This window comes from Corvus kubaryi, unplaced genomic scaffold, assembly GCF_017639235.1.
Source record: "Corvus kubaryi isolate FWS band 111438036 unplaced genomic scaffold, C.kubaryi_AGA036_p1.0 split1-131, whole genome shotgun sequence".
Taxonomy (NCBI): Eukaryota; Metazoa; Chordata; class Aves; order Passeriformes; family Corvidae; genus Corvus; species Corvus kubaryi.
The window spans coordinates 5,223,806-5,240,597 of record NW_024582073.1 but is presented as its reverse complement, the minus strand read 5'-3'; the positions used below and the strand labels follow the sequence as shown (position 1 = coordinate 5,240,597).

The 16,792-nt window shown below is 40.3% G+C and overlaps 1 protein-coding gene across 1 annotated transcript in view; it reads right to left on the bottom strand.

The window, feature by feature from the left end:
* SCFD2 (sec1 family domain containing 2) overlaps window positions 1–16,792 on the bottom strand; it is a 195,569-nt gene that overhangs the window by 24,691 nt on the left and 154,086 nt on the right. The gene's annotated exons all lie outside the window — the stretch shown is intronic.

The following is a 16,792-nucleotide window of genomic DNA, read 5'->3' as shown; positions in this document are numbered from 1 at the left end:
AGAAGCACAGGGATTTTTCGCTTTGAATTGTGACTGCCTAAGAATGAAGGAAGAGATGCAATTTCAGAAATAACTGGGGTTTTTTTTAGTTGCTGATGCTGTTTAGGAGACAAAGACATTACTAAGTGCAAACAACCAGTCAAGTCTGATGGGCTGACAGCAGAAGTTTAATCATGAGGCTGATCTGTGGCAGCTGAATGCTGTTTGCTATCCTGGGACTGGGAAGGTACAGGGTGCTCACACATTGAAAATTGTGTAACTACAATAGAAATATTAATATATAATATATCTAAGCTAATTGGTACTCAAATGATCAGTAGACATAGATGCACTTCCATGGATATGTAATGAAGCCTGTGGAGGAGACGAGACTCCTTAGACTCCTGCCGTAGCCATATTTCATTTCAGATAGGGAAAATACAAATTCTGATTCATTGAGTTTATATGGAAGCGTGCTTCTGAACAACAGAAGGCTGCTATCAAAACCCTGTGCCATCGCTGCTTGATAGACATCCTTCAGTCATTTATTCTTCTTCCTCCTGCTGTAAGGAGACCCCCCCCCACACAGAGGGAGATACAGAGGACATGCACAGTGGAGCAGCTCAGTGCTACTCAGTGCTACCACCAGAGCAGCCTCCACGTGCATCACTTCCACCCTCCCGACAGTGATGTGTGGCAGTACTACCCAGCCGTGGGGCTTGGCAGCAGCAAATGTCACCTTGGAACTGAATCACCCTGGAGTAAGAAAGTGTTTACATTTTCAAGCAATGAAAAATATTAAATGAGAAAGCTTCCACATACACTTTATTATTATGGTTTTTTTTTTTTCATCAGATAAGCAGGGCTGCCTACTGCAGATTCTGTGCAACCTTAGTCTTAGCCAATGTCATGGTGATGTTCTGGATAATTTTAGTTAAGAAGTTTTTACCAACCTCAGATGTAAAATTATGACAGCCTCCATTATCTGTGATGTAATAATGTCTTAATTTCCTCATATTTGTGACCTACCGTTATTTTTTTTAACAGATTTTTATTTTTACACCAAAGGATTAGAAATTAAACTATTCTATATGGCATCTGAAAAATTCCCTGTTTTCCTGCACAGGTATTTTGCCTCTTCACCAGGGCTGAACAGCCCCAATAACTGAATAAAACCTGAGAGTAGAGCCTGGAAATCATTAAACAGTGATCTTTATGCTAGAGGGAGATGGCAGAAGACAGCACCATGCCCAAACTCCTGGGCTGAGCTCAGTCTGTGCTGCAATGCAGCAACACACCATTTTCAGCTCCCAGGAAAAACACTGACTCACAAGGATGATACTTCATCGAAACCTACCAGGTTTTCCCACTACAAGACTGGAATGCTGCATTTTCTGGGCACAGCGGTTCTGCTTCCAGTTCCTGAGCTGAAGGGACTTACCCCAGATGCCACCAAGCAGAGCACACAGCAAGCAAAGATTCCTCTGCATTAGGTGTAATAGCATGCTTAAGCTTCTACTGCAACGTCCCAGTAATGAATTGTCCTGCCACAGCTTATTGTTACTCTCTCCACTCCCAGAAATTTAATTAGGCCATTCATTGCTCTTGCAGAACAGCTAGCACTTGTTTTATGTTGATTATTTGCCATTAAAAAATATTTTAAAGTGGGATTAATCTCTAACAATTAGCCATCTGAAAAACAGATATCTAGTCCATACTCATTATCTCATCCCATGAAATCTCCTGGAAAGGCCAATCTATCTGCACCAACTAGAGGTAGACTCAAGAAAGTTTCACCTGCTAACATCAAACTCTGTGAAATAATTCCCACTTTCAACTAAAGGACCAAATCATTAACATGGAATAAGCTAAAGCAATACAAATCTGACATAATAAAAAAGAGAAATAATTAATCTGTAGACCAAAAGAACTATGACAAGCATAAAAAGGCGTGTGTTGTTCATCTAAAACACAGCTATGAATAGATGCTACCATCAGCCCCAGCACATTCAAAGTCAGAAACGCTTACTCTGCAGATATAAATAAACTGTCCTACTTTCTGCTTCCACCAACACTACAGAAAGGGAAAAGGACAGAGATATTTGCTAGAATATACCTTGTCCTGCGAATGATAAATGGAATGTGATCCATTCGTGAGGAGTCTTTAATATGTATAATACTTGTTTAATTCATTTGAGGTTTTCTACATGGTCTTTTTCATAGCTTCTCCAGAGTGCTGACCACAAAATTCAGGGTCTGGCCCACACAAAGGTTACCTCAACCAACTCTTGCAGCCAAAGGGAAACAAGTGAAGGCAGAATGAGGCCTTGACTGAGCAGAAAAGCAGTAGCATACGAAGCTCCAATGCATGGAGCCAAAATGGACACAGGTTGGCTTAAAAATCTGAGCACGTTTTTGCAGAGATAGCAGCTAGAAAAACATATTTGCAGTTGTAAGTTGAGCAAATTTGATATGAGTCACAGTGGCTGTAAACATGCAACCCCCACAGAGCTGTTTGCAAATTGTTTCTCTCCTTATACCCACTTGCGTTCAATTGAAGACTGAGTAACTGAGTACTGTACCAAATACAGTACATAAATGTAAGGGAAGAGGAAAAATTATACAGGAACCAACAGTCAAGTCACTCGCCTTTCAAACAGGAACAAAGTTCAATCAGATTCTGAAAAGAAAAACCAAGTACAAAAAATGAATGAGGAAGGAGGACAAAAGCTGACAAATGCAGGTGATAGCTTGCTGTACATATTTCTGGGTGAGATAACTGAGTGTTCAGCTGACAGAAGTCTGGTAGATGATTATTCTGATTTCAGTTAAACATTTCATACAATGCCACCTGGAGAATTAGTTTGGAATGAAGGCAGAAGGAGAGATGACAACGGCCCAGGCTACACAGAGTCTTAGCGATGTTCCTTGAGGATTGGTCTTACTATGTTTTTTGATGACTTTTGCACAAAACCTAGGAGTGTTGATGACAAAGCTATGAGGTATTGCTGAAGGTAGTAGAAGCCAAAATATTAAACAAGATATAAGTTCTGAAGAACCAGAAATGAGACAAAAGAGACCAGTACAGCAATACAAAATGAGATAAACCTCACCCAGGCCATCAGCTTAGCAGGCAATAATAGAAAATCTCTTCAGCTGGGACTCTGTGATCAAAAACAACAGGAAGAGAATAATCTGGGTGGCATTAGTTGATTTAGGGACAACTCTGGGCTACCAACACTGCATGAGACATACAAAACTCACCAGATAATATACTTCTGTAGATACACAGACATGCTAGTTCTGTCCTAAAAATGGTAGAACTACAATAGGAACAATTCTGGTCACTAGTGCTTGAGATACTTGAATTCAAACTGCAACAAATTAAAGCAGATCTGTGAGCATGACTACAGAAATAAGAAACCATTTTTATCTGAAAAAAATAGGGCTTGTTCAGCTCAGCAACAGGAAAATTGAAGATACGTAAGCTAGAAAATTGAATGAAGTATCCAACCACTAAAGGAGCCTTTGTGTGAAAGTAGCTGGATGCATCTGGAAATAAAAGCAGTTTCAAGATGTATCTTGCTAAGTTTATAAGTGAGCTTACACAATATATTTGCCTTGGAAGGAGCAGGGGGTCTGGTTTGGTGGTGGGAGAAGCACCTCCTTGCCCTGTCTTTCCACATATACCCCTGATAATTCTGAAAAATTTTTGTATTTCAGAGATTTAATATTACATCAAGGAGAAAAACCATGCAATTGCTCAAACTCTCTATAAATGTTCTCATAAATGCTAATGTAGGATTTTGACTATTAAAAGTGCAGCAATGTCTGGCAGCCTTTTTGAAAGCCTGCTCAGTCTAGCTGCAGGCTGCCAGTGACCAATTTCACCAGGCACATTTTTCTGCCCTGACAAATGGCTCAGTGAATAGCTACAGGACAGCCTCTCTGCGAGGTTTACAACCCGCCAATGACGAAGTGCTCAGAGGTGGGAATCAGTCTCTAACAGAAATGATAATATTTCTCCCCGCAGAAAATTATTACAATTCTCCTTCCTTCTCTCAAAACATAAATGTTGAGTAAGTTGTCTAGCCAGTGGAAAAGCCTAGTAGGAATAGTAAAGCCATCAGAAAATACAGATGCGTAGCTCTTTAACTTCCCTAATAAACCAAGCTGCTCCTGCATTGAAGTGTGGAAAGGTCATCAGAGAGGCAAAGTAATGAAATAGTCAAGGCTGAAAGGAAAACAGGCGGAGGAAAACACTTCAAACTAGTGTTATGTGGTATGTTTCTAAAAGGCAGGAGAAGCAAGAGGTTTTGCAGTGTACAAGGGATTCTGGAGGATCTGCAATTTATTCTTGCAGGGAAGGATTTGCATCACATATTTCTGGGTAGCATGGCAAGGCAGACTCCCCCTCCTCGCTATTTAGAAAGCTTAGCTGAGGAGAGAAGGATGAAGCAGGGGATATATCTGTTAAAAAGTGTATTTTAAACACCTCCTGCTGACTGTACTCCAAAGAACAGGGAGATGGCATTTAGCAACTGCCTGGCTTTACAGCCAGAGACATGCATTTCCTTGCTCCTCTGAAAGTCTGGGCAAGCTGTAAACCTCTGAAAGATCATCACTCACACATGCTCAGCTAAGCCTTGTTGGATTTTCACCATTAAGATGTCTAAGGATGCTCTTGCCAAACATACTCCAGTCTTTTACAGGACATAGTGCTAACAGAACAGTCCATCCATCATTGCTAAAGTGCAGTAAGCTGTGATCTGTTACTTCCCAGCTCCTAACTGTGATCAGACAGCTAAAAATGTGTCATTCTCACAAAACACTGTGAGCCTGGCCCACTTCCTGGGCTTTACCCAGACCAAGGCTGCTCAGCCACTGCACTGATGCCATGGGGTTATACCCACTGCTTCAGTAAGGAGCAGGCTACTAATAACAGCCAGGCAATGATGAGGCTGTGTCTAAAGATAAAGTCCATATTGAAAATGAGTTGAAGAAAGATAATTTATCTTTTTTTTTAATGTTTAGTAAACTGTTAAACTAGAGAGGAATTTAACAAAAAAATAACTATACTTACCAATAAATTTATGACACTGATGCCTATTTATTTTATTAAACCTATTCCTTGCCATGTTAACTCCACAAAATTCAGCATCCTGTTTTTATAGAATACTCAGGAAAAAGACATTCATACTTGAAATGCCTAAAGGGCTCCAATCATGCTCTTCATATTTACTAAGAATGTAAACAAAATGACATGACCCCAGTAGGAATAATTTACTCCATACTTTTCACAAAGGACAATAAACATATGGAAGGAATTACAGAAAGGGAGTCAGTAAAGAAGACTAGTTCATCAGAGAAATGATTTGTATAAAAAAAAAGTGACAAAAAGTAAGTAAGCACAGAAAAATGGGTGAAGTGTGAGGAAGAACACTCTTTTCTTTCGGAAAATGTTTCTTGATGTTCTTGATGAAGTTTCAAGAGCAGCTGCTGCAAGAATGTAAAATCAGATGTCAGGAAGCAACAGTCTGTGTGTCATATGCAAGGAAGGAATTTTATCAGGTTTGTTTTAGAGAGCCTTAAAATACTGTAATGGGCAAAAAAAAAATCATAAAAAGCATTTAAAAACTAATATGATCATAAAATGTAGAAATTACTAGGAATATGGGACCTAATATGGCTGAGGTTTATTATGAAGCACTGCAGAGGAATCGGAGGCAGTGTACCTAAGAATAATTGGCAGTAAGCACTGAGGAGGACATCAGGATAGACTGGGCATTTTCTGCTGCTTGGAGATCCTGCTCAACATGAGAAGTTCCCCAGTGACCTCAACTGCTGCCCTCAAGATGGAGAAAGCAGGAATGATCAGAACCAAAAATACTGCGTGAGCTACATGCAATACAGCCTGGAAGGTCCAAATCCTCATTGTTCTGTGCACCTTTCAGCTCCTTGGATTTTGAAAAAGACTCAGTGACATACAGCTTCAGACATACAGTGAGCTTCCAGCTCAAAATTAATAGACTTAGGGAGGATACATTGAACACTACCAGATGAAACCTCAGAAGACTGAGCAGTTGAAGGACATAATGAACTTGGTTTCTCATTGGAAAAACTAATAAGGTTTAGCTGACCTAAACCTAATTAGTTTTTTACCTAGTCTTTTTACTAGCTTGTATGTAAGTGTTGCTTTTACATCTTTATGAGGAAAAAAATCCACATAAAGTTACTGAAAAAGCAGTATTTGAAAGTGACATCATCAGAGCCACATTAAAAGGAGATTAGCAGTAAATTTGGGAAGCAGTTTTAAGAATCAAAGGTTACAGGAGTATTAGTCACAGTTTAAACACAAATTAATTAGCCTTAAAATATTGCACTAATCTGTTCTGCAAATATGGGCTTAAAAACTGTTTTAGAAAGGCTCCTTTGGCTGATGGAGAGGTGGGAGACAAGGACCTTGACTTCTAGAGAAGAGCTCTGGAGATCTCTGTGTGGCTCAAGTGTCTTTCTCCAGGCAACCACTGATTTTAACAGAAGTATGTTCACAAAAGAACCATGACTCAAGTGACCTGAATTGATAGACCCTTTTCAAATTTATGGACACCTGCAAGTTAGAATACCAAAGCCACCTTGGTCAAAAATAAAATAAAAGCCAAAGACTGAACTGGCACACAGAATAGCCTGGATCTTCCATGGATGCTGGGAATCATAATGAAACTTGTGCTGCTGCTGCTGCTTTAGGTTTCTCTGCTTTGTGTTAAAATTAGAGTTTCCTGTTCCCCTGACTGCCAGGGCGTAGCTTCCACAGCCACCTCATTTACTTCACAAACTGAGAAGACCATCTGCAAACACTACATATTTGTTATAACAGGATTTTCACTGCTGAAACCTCTACAAACTATGAAAATATTTTAAGAAATTAACTGTATGGGCTGCACTCTACTTCCAGTGAAAATGCACTTCATCCCTTGCTTCACCAGGAGAAACACTGAAGCAAAACTGAGCACCAATGAAAATTGCATTATAGCTCTATTAATACAAGTCAGAGATCATGGAAGTGTATTTTACACTGAGCATATTTTCAACTAGGAATCAAAAATGTTATGATAGATGTCAGCATGATAGGTGGCCAGATAAATTAAATCTTTCCATCTCTAAGCACTAAATTTAACTTGTTTTTCTTAAGAGAACTGCTGGCATGCCAGCCTGCTGTATGGGTGGAGAACCTGAATGTACAGGGCATGCCAGAGCTGGTCACTTGGTGCTGCACTCTGAATAGCTGACGAGGCCTCTTTGCATCAGTGGCTTCAGTCTGGCCTACTTCAACATGTAGACAGAGGTATTTAACCAATGCATCATACATTTAATAGCAGATCAGAGTGATAGACATACCCTAAAATAGTTGGTGGGTCAAATTCTTCTGAAGACTGCACCTGCATCCCTCTGGATCATTTAGGAGAGATAATCCAATGATAATACATAGAAGCCATTGTTATAATAAACTCTGGTGTTTATTTTAAAGGTGAGATTTCTTCCTTTAATATCCCTCCATTACGAGATGATAGGGGAATTATTTCTGCTTTGATACTCTATTATGATGTAATCAAGAGAAAGAAAAGACAGGCCAATGAATTGCATTAGTATTAAAGTTCTCTACAGTGTATAAGGTATGTAAAATCACTGCTTTAAGCCATCATTTCAGTTTATAGTTCTACACATAAGATACTCTAAACAACCCTGAAACAGAGACTGAAGTCTAATTTGCCAACAAACTGAAGCTCAACAGGGATACTGACACTTTCTTCACAGCTGGAACCACATCTCGGCAGTGACAGCCTTTAAATCTCCACCTCCAGGTTGCATCTTAGCCCTCCAGTAACCGCAACAACTGTTCAGCTATTCAATGACTTAAAAAACACTGAATGCATTTTAATCATATTTTCAGGGCAGTTTGCAGCTACAAGTAATAAAAGGGTACTTGTGTGGTGTGATCAGACAGCTCTTCGCAAAGTACAAGTAAAGGATGTTTGGTCACTGCTTCGGTACAGGCAGCCCCGGCTTTCCCCAAGTCTCCTCTCCTTCCTCTCTTTTCTTTAGAGAAATCCCTTTGGTAATTCAATACTGCAATATCCTTCAAATCAAAGGAGCTAAGCCAATTGCTCTGACAGATATCTAGGAGATTCCCCACCCTAAGGACGAAAGAATGAATTTTAGCACAAGTCAGTGTGAAAAAGCTACTTCAAAGAAACAGCAATACAACCCACAATTCTATAAACTACTTGAAATGATCCCTCTACACATTCATTAGACTGAAAAGGAGCATGCCATTGTATAGAGCCACTCCCAGCCTTAATGCTGCCTTCTGGCCTCTGATGTTCAAGGCATGGCCTCAGGGAAAACAAAAAAATTTAAAAAGAAGCAGAAGACTAAAGGTCTTCTGCTTTAAAGGTATCTGTCTACCCAGTCATCCTCCCTTGGGTAATAGCATGAGTCTCATCAGCTTCTATTTGTTATTAAAAAGAGCTCTTGCAACTGAGAGCCTAACTGAAAAAAAAATTGGGAAGAACTAAGAATTGTGTTTAGTAACGTAGAAAAGTGCTAGAAGAGATCCCTTGTAGAAAGCTGGTGAGCATACAGGAGCAGGCAATTATCTGTTATTTGGTAGTGTTTCAGCACATACCCATTTGTGCTTTTAACAAATTAAAGGGCTTTCTCGAGTCAAGAACTTAAATTTGTCAAATTGTGTTGCATCACTTCCATAGAGCTTTTTTTTTCCTCTCCTTGGGGTGAAGTTTACTGATGCAATATATCTAGCAGTAAATCTGTGTAGGCTGCAAAGAGGTCAGCACTTTGCATGCAGATTTTTTATGCTTATAAATCTACCTGGTAAGAGAGCTTGGGATCAGATTGTGGATTCCTAATGCTTGAGCCTGAAAATTTTAAAAATCAGATGAATATAAGACTTTTGTCATGTTCCTACAGGCCCCGCCCCCCAACAATGTTTATTTCTAATATATCTATATCTGTATTTACCAGCTCTATTATCTTTAAAAGAAAATGCTTTATACAAAACAAGTTTTATACCAAAAAACCTATGCTACTCAAACTCCAAGCCTAAGAATATCTAACAGATCTAAAGATTACATATAAAATAAAAATCACACAACCAACTAGCTAAGCTAGGACAGACATTTGGTGGTGTTGTCTCCAGTTATCCATGCATGACCATGCTTAAAGCCAGTTGTGTGTTCCCTTAAAAAATGCATGTAGACAAGCTGAGAAGTAATTCTTATTCACTTTCAAAATTACCTTTATGGTATAGGCACTAAATCCCGTTAGTTGCATCTACATTAAATTTTAGTTTGGATTAGGAATTTTGATCTTCTAATTCCCATTTGCTGTGCTTTGATTTGCATTAGAGTTCATGCACCTTGGAGTGCATGAACTGAATTCCTTCTCACTGAAACTAAATCAAAAATGCCCTCCAATGACTAATTCACATCACAGGACCCGTCAAGAATGAGTGTCCAGCTCATCAAGCTGGATTCACGGCATGAGCTCTGACAGTGTGTATGGAGAATAAGCAGAAGGGAAACAGAAAGTTACTTCACTCAAAGAGAAAATGCTATGATATACATACTGAGCTAAGTGATTCAATAAAAGAAAAGTAACATTAGCAGGCAGCAAAGATATGCAAAACTGCAATGAAACCTTCTGCTGTTTGAAAAGCTCTAAAAATAACAAATGACCATACTGCTAAGTTCCATAAAAGATAATGGTGTGGAAGTAAACATTTCAGAATTCTTAGGATAAAAAAGGGAGGAGATTGTTAGAAGATGTCTCTGAGAAGGAAAAAGAATGAAAGAAAGAAAAAAATCTGTGAGTGAGTCTAGGTCACCCTTTTTCTAAAAGGATGTACAAAGAAAAGCAGACTTGTGCTCAAGGAATCACTAATGTCATTAAGGTCAGTCTTTAAACAGATCCCATTTTTTTGGTTGTTTTGCTTGAGTTCCTCTCTATATCTCCTCTTAAAAAAAACCCCAAAACAACAACAACAACAAAAAAAAACCCCAAGGCAAATTCTTTTGCCTGCTTTTTATTTCCATGCACTTAACTGTGTTTCATACTTTCATTTAGCTATGTGAGTAGAAAAGCCTCACCATCAGTTCATGATACTGAAGCTTGCAAAATAAACTAAGCAGCAAATGTATACTGGTTCAGTATAGTCCTTCTCTGTCCTGTATCTGTGGTTTTGGGTCTTCAAAACTGGTACAACTGGGTACAACTGTGTTGAGGCATGCAGAGTTAAGATGAACTCTCATGCTGACTTCTGTATCAGTGTTTGGCACATGGATGTTAGGAGGGATTTAAGAAGCAGAAGTTTCTCTCTTCCTTGTACTGACAAGTGCTTGTACAGCATCAGGTGGCATAGTGACCCCTAATAGGTCTGTGTTACCATAAATGATGATCAGGTCTTTTCTAACAGGTTCTTCAAACCACATAGTAGGAGATAATTGCATCCTTCTTCGTTATGCTAATATAATTTTCATATATTTTTCCATATTTCAAGAAATAAAAGGATCTAGGAACACTACGACACCTGAGACAATCTCTGAAGACTAAAAAAAGGCTGTAGCTCAGCTGACCAATTTGCCTTACACCAGTCCCGTATGTCTTCCGTGTCAGAAGACCAGACTGCCAAACTCCTACTTCCATCGCAGAGCTGGCTGTGTGCTTTTAAAGTTGTGTTTCCATGCTTTTGTAGACAGGAGGGAAGGATTTCCTCCTGTCTGGAGGATCAACTTCCTCTGCCTACAATCATCCGAATCACCCTGTAAGAGATAGATTGTTTTGGTGGGGAGTCAGAGAAAGGCAAAGCTCAGTGGGTGAGCCCCCTTCCAGGAGAGGTGGGGGAATTAGGCAGACAGAATGCACAGCAACACTGGATGCTAATTCATGTGCTCGTTGAGCTGTGCATCATCGTGGAGACATTAGAGCGCTGCTGTTCTGTGAAAGAATTGCACTAAAAGGCTCAACTGCTGTCCTGTGTCAGAGGGCAAAGCTGTCTCTCCTCACTTCATGGCACATGCTTGGAGTGCCTCTGGATTAAGCAGTGCCTCAGCACATTCCCCCTGCTCAGCCACACTACAAATCCCAACACATGCAGCTGGATGTCGGGATGCAATTCCATGAAACACTGATTTTACTGCAGTGCAGGAAAGATACCTGAATACATGTGTCTAATATCCCAGATTATCCTTAGCTGAATTAAAAATTGCTGTCTTGCTTTTTTCAGCCCCCATAAGAAATGGTCCTCTCTTAGCACAATAAATAAACCCAACGTGTCAACATAAATAATATCATCCTCTAGTTTTAGCCACTAAACAATTCTGAATTTAATTTACAGTGTGTCTATGATACAAAAACATTTATTCGAAGAAAGCAAATGGAGTTTCAAGAGCTTCTTTCTTGTCACTGATGAGAACAAGACACGCTTCCTAAATGCCCATATCCCAGCTCACCCTATTTTGCTCTGACAGTCTGGGTGCTCAGACACTCCTGTACTGCCCTCTCCTGTTCCAGTTGCAGCCTGCTGGGTTTGGGCAAAAAATAGGCAGCTGGACAAGCAAGCAAGCAACAGCTTATTTTCTTTTCCTATGAGGTAGGAAAAAATTAAGTTTTAATGTCAGCTGTCAAAACAAAGCTAGATTTGATCTTACAATTTTAAGAAAGGACAGAAACTTATAATATGGATGGTAGGTAACATAGCACAGACTGCACTGAAGACTGAAAGCAACTGCTTGACTGGATACAAAGCTTATTGAAATTTCTATTTGTTCCCCAGTCTTTCACCTCTCCTGTGTCAGTCATGCCATTCTCAAGTCTAACCAGGGTCATCTGAAAGATGCTGCATGAGGGCTTCCCGACCCACACACATTTCCTGATATTTCAGGGAATAGTGTTAAATTTATCATGCTCAAAACTGCAGATCTCTAGTGAGAAATACACATGATAGTAAACCCTCTTGGGCTGCTCTTGCAAATTACATTTGTCATTAAAAAGCTTTCTGGTATTCTAGGGCAAAGACTGAAATCTGCCCAGGCTCTGTTGTTGCATACCCCCCAGTCCTCCAAGTGACAGAAATTAATTTGTGGAGTCTCCAACCCCAAATCCTCTTTAATAACTTCTTCAGGTTAATGGCCGTGAGAATTCAGAGGATTCGTCTTAAATGCAGATTTTTATTTACTACTGGCCAAAGGTACTGTTTTTTAACTACAGAAAAACTAATCTGCATTAGCACTTCGTTTCTGGAGGAAGAAAGACACCGTTTTGGTCAGCTGAGGATTGAAATATCCCAAGTGCCTTCCGATTTCCCCACTTCTTTCCTAATGAGCACACTGACCTCTGCTGTCTTGGGAAAGAGCCTGTTCGGAAACACAGCAAGGAGAACTTCCCTGCCTTCCTCCTCTTGATCCATTCCCTGCCTTACCTGGTGAATAAACCAGTATACATTTCTCTTATTGCTCTTTATGTTAAAAGGAAGAGAGAATTCTTCTGGATGTCTGCCTGTCCCAGCAGTGGAAAATCTTGGAAAATCTGGCCTGGGTGGGCATCACCAGCACATCCCAGAGGTAGTTTTGTTGTCCTTTGCTTTTGTTCAAAGAGTGAGGTGTTGATCTGAAGGCTCCCTAAGTAAAGCAATGATTTGCTTACTTTCCTATAAGATACAGGGATTTTTTTTTAATCAACTGCAACCATGTCAACAGCTTCTCACAGCAGAGGAAGAACTGGTATCCATTTAAATCCATTCTGGGAATCATAAACAGCTTGTTGACAGAGGTCACATCCACAGGGGAGCTCACAGTTGATTAGTTCTCCTTCACAGAGCTTTTGCAGGCAGTGTGACTTGCACTCCAGGAGAGAATTTAAGACAGGGATGTGCTGAACTAACCAGAAACAATTTCAAAAAATTGTGCTGTGTCTGCCCAGATGCCTAAATAACTGGGAAATGAAAACAGCCATGAATTTTGAACTCAGCTTTGCTACTTTTGCTGTGTGCTGTATGTCTGCATTTTTGATGTATCAGCTTTTGTTCCCTATGCTGTGTTACACTGAATTCACAGCTTCTGCCTCAGTAAAAATGCCTCTTAAATAATGACATGAAAATGCTTCCCATCACATTACTAGGTTTGAACTACAAAAGTGCAAGTTGTGGGGAGATTTTTAGTACACTTGAGACATAAATCTATAGGAAACCAAATTCATCAGTTCTGATGCCTTTATTCCTTCCCTCCAACCATTTTATTGCATAAGCTCCTTCTTAATTTCCTTTACAATTATTTCCACTGGATAGTATTGACTGAATTTCTACTTATTTACTTGCTGTTGTTTTCTTATTACTGTATATTTGCAAAACTCTCAATAAATAAACAAAATTAATGGTAATGTGCAAGACATTCCAAATAAATAAAAGTCCCAGTATCATATATAACATGAATGTTCTACTGAATTAACATTGATGAGTCAAATATTCCACAGTCACTATTTACCCAGACTGTTTACACTAGCAGGTGTCTATTACTACTCAAAGACAATGTCCCTACCAATTACATTTTATACCTTTACCTGTATTGTTCTAAATGATTGTCATTTCTTTGTTAAATGCAATTCTCTAAGCTCCCCTCTATTGGCTCTGTCCCCAAAGTATACTTCAGAGTTTACCCTACTGGCAAACTTTGATTGACACAATAGGCAATTCTTGCTTGGCATACAATATTTAAGGCTAACTACTTGTCTAAACCATGTCATTAAGTGGAAACAATTATCAGAACTCTGAATAAAAAATATTTTGCAACTCTTTGTCCATATATTTTCAATAACTGTTAACATACAACCTGAAACAATATTTCTGTTTGCCTAGTACTTTTTATATATGCATATTTCAATTCTGTTTAATATCTTTCCATTTCTGTTTAAAATATTTCCCAAAGACCTAGATTAGAGGATAGAAGGCACCCTCAACAGGTTTGCAGGCAACACCCAGTTGGGTGGGGGTGTTGATCTGCTGGAAGGTAGGAAGGCTCTGCAGAGAGATCTGGACAGGCTGGATTGATGGGCCGAGGCCGATTGTATTAGGTTCAGCAAGGCCAAGCATCGGGTCCAGCACTTGGGTCACACCACGCCAGGCAGTGCTACAGGCTGGGTCAGAGTGGCTGGAAAGCTGCCCAGCAGAAAAGCACCTGGGGGTGCTGGTCAATAGCAGCTGAACATGAGCCAGCTGTGCCCAGGTGGCCAAGAAAGCCAAAGACATCTGGGCCTGTATCAGCAATGGTGTGGCCAGCAGGACCAGAGCAGTGATTGTCCCCCTGTACTTTGCACTGGTGAGGCCATACCTCGAGTGCTGTGTTCAGCTCTGGGCCCCTCACTGCAATAAAGACATTGAGGTGCTGGAGCGAGTCCAGAGAAGGGCAACAGAGCTGGTGAAGGGTCTGGAGCACAGGTCTTATGGGGAGCTGCTGAGAGAGCTGAGGTTGTTTATCCTAGAAAAAATGAGGCTCAGGGGAGACCTTATTGCTCTCTACAACTGCCTGAAAAGAAGTTGTAGCCAGGTGGGAATCACTAAATATTCCCAGGTAACAAGTGACAGGATGAGAGAAAATGGCCTCAGTAGTGCCAGGGGAGGTTTAGATTGGATATCAGGAAAAAGTTCTTCTATTGAAGGATGGTCAAACATTGAAACAGGCTGCCCAGAGAAGTGGTGGAGTCACCACCCTGGGATTATTTAAATGATGTGTAGATGTAGCACTGAGGGTCATGGTTTAGTGGTGGACTTGGCAGTGCAGGGTTAGTGGTTGGACTTGATGACCTTAAGGGTCTTTTCCAATTGAAACAATTCCATCCTTTTGTGATTCTATATATATGTACATGGAAAACAGGTTTCATATAATGTCTGACCTTTGATTTCTTACCTTTCTAATGTCAGCAAGCACATGCATACAGATAAATAATACTGAGAAATGAAATTATTACTGAACAAAGAGGTTTCACCTCCTGTTATAAAAGCTGATATTTCTTAATACCCATGAATATCAGTGGCTTAAGATTTTAGTGGCTGTACCATTAATGGCAGCAAAGGAGAAATATTGGCATCTTGTGGACTTTCCCCCCTATCAGCTTAATAGCAGTGAAATATCTTACTTAAAGAGAATTTCCTTTCATGCTTCCACAACTGCACATCGTTTCATAAAAAGCCCAACCAGACTAAGACCTGAACCCATAACACAGAACGAGGTAGAGAATGCATATACATTCATACTCCCTTTAGGAAGACTCTATGCACCTGAGCTACCCCGTAACCACATTTCCTATATCAGGTCTTAGCACAAGTCAGCGCATCATGCTTTTGATGACACTAGGGTCTGGATTTTGCCATGTAACGAACCTTTAGTTACATGAAATGTGGCCTTTCATTATCTCTGGAGCTGTCAGAGACAGTTCTAGTTGAAAGTTGCAAGCAAAAGTCCTTCAGATTCTCACAATTCTGTCAAAATGGAATATTTTTAATCCAATTTCTCCTCAAAAAGTGTATGTTTTTAGAAGGAAGGAGTAAAAATAGTCCATTTGCTTCTGGGAACAGAGGAGAGGAGAGGAGAGGAGAGGAGAGGAGAGGAGAGGAGAGGAGAGGAGAGGAGAGGAGAGGAGAGGAATTCCTTGCCATTTTAAATATTTTCAGCAGCTATCTTGCTTATCTTTGCTCTAACACCTAGAAGTAGCTGGGAAGCTTAAATCCAGGTTTGAGATTAGGTAAGTATATATTTTACTGTGGCTGGTCAACATCCATTTTGATATGGCCAAGTCTTAAGTGTTTTTAAAGCACACAGCTGTAGCTTATGAATAATGGCACCTGAAACACTTAGGAGCAGCTTGCAGATCCCAGAACTGTGAAGCTCAAATCACTGCATCTAGCTCCCACCCGGGGGTATTTCCATTCTTAATGCACAGCCCAGGCAAACTGAGGCAGGAAGCAATGACATAATCTGCCCCAGACCTCACAAAAATTCACAGCAGCCCTCTGACAAGATGCAGCTTTCATGCCTGTGCTCCTCAACTTCCCGTCCCTTTGGGAGCTGCCCCGCCAAATGTTGGGATGGGACCTTCCTTGGACAGGAGGAATTTGTATTTCTGTGCCTGCCTTCTGCCAGGTCTATCAAGGAGGAAACATGGGCAGTGAAGCCCCAGTCTTGAATAAAAAGGGTTCATTTCCAGCAGATTTTGTAAAGAATGGAAGAAAGCATTTTAAATGTCAGCAAGGGAAGTGCAATTTCTTCCTGTACCAACCAAGGGCACAGAGGGGATGAGCAGCTTCTCCTGCCAAGCCCCATTTCCATTCCTGCTGAAAGAAGAGACAATGTTGTCCTGTCTCTGCTCTTCTCCCATGGCCTTGCTAGGCATAGTGTCACACAACATGCTCCAAGACCCCCTGCTCTGCTCAGGGAAGGCTCTACCTATCCCAAAAGGCAACTGGAAAATTAAAAGAAAAAAAAAAAAAAAAAGAAGACTGACTAATTGAGCCCAGCTCAGGAGATAGATTTGTGAATTATTACAGTTCTGACTCCCACAGCAACACAAATCCTAGGATGTGCCAAGAACAAATTAGGCTGTCTGCAGTTGGGACTTCTCCCGAGGAAAAAAAGCCTTTTTTCTAGCTATGAGAAACAAGCAGCTTTGCCAGCGCTGAAGAGCACATAGATAAAGAGTCCCTCCTTTTTGGAAGTCTCATTTGGAAAATTCAAGGCTTTACCAGAAC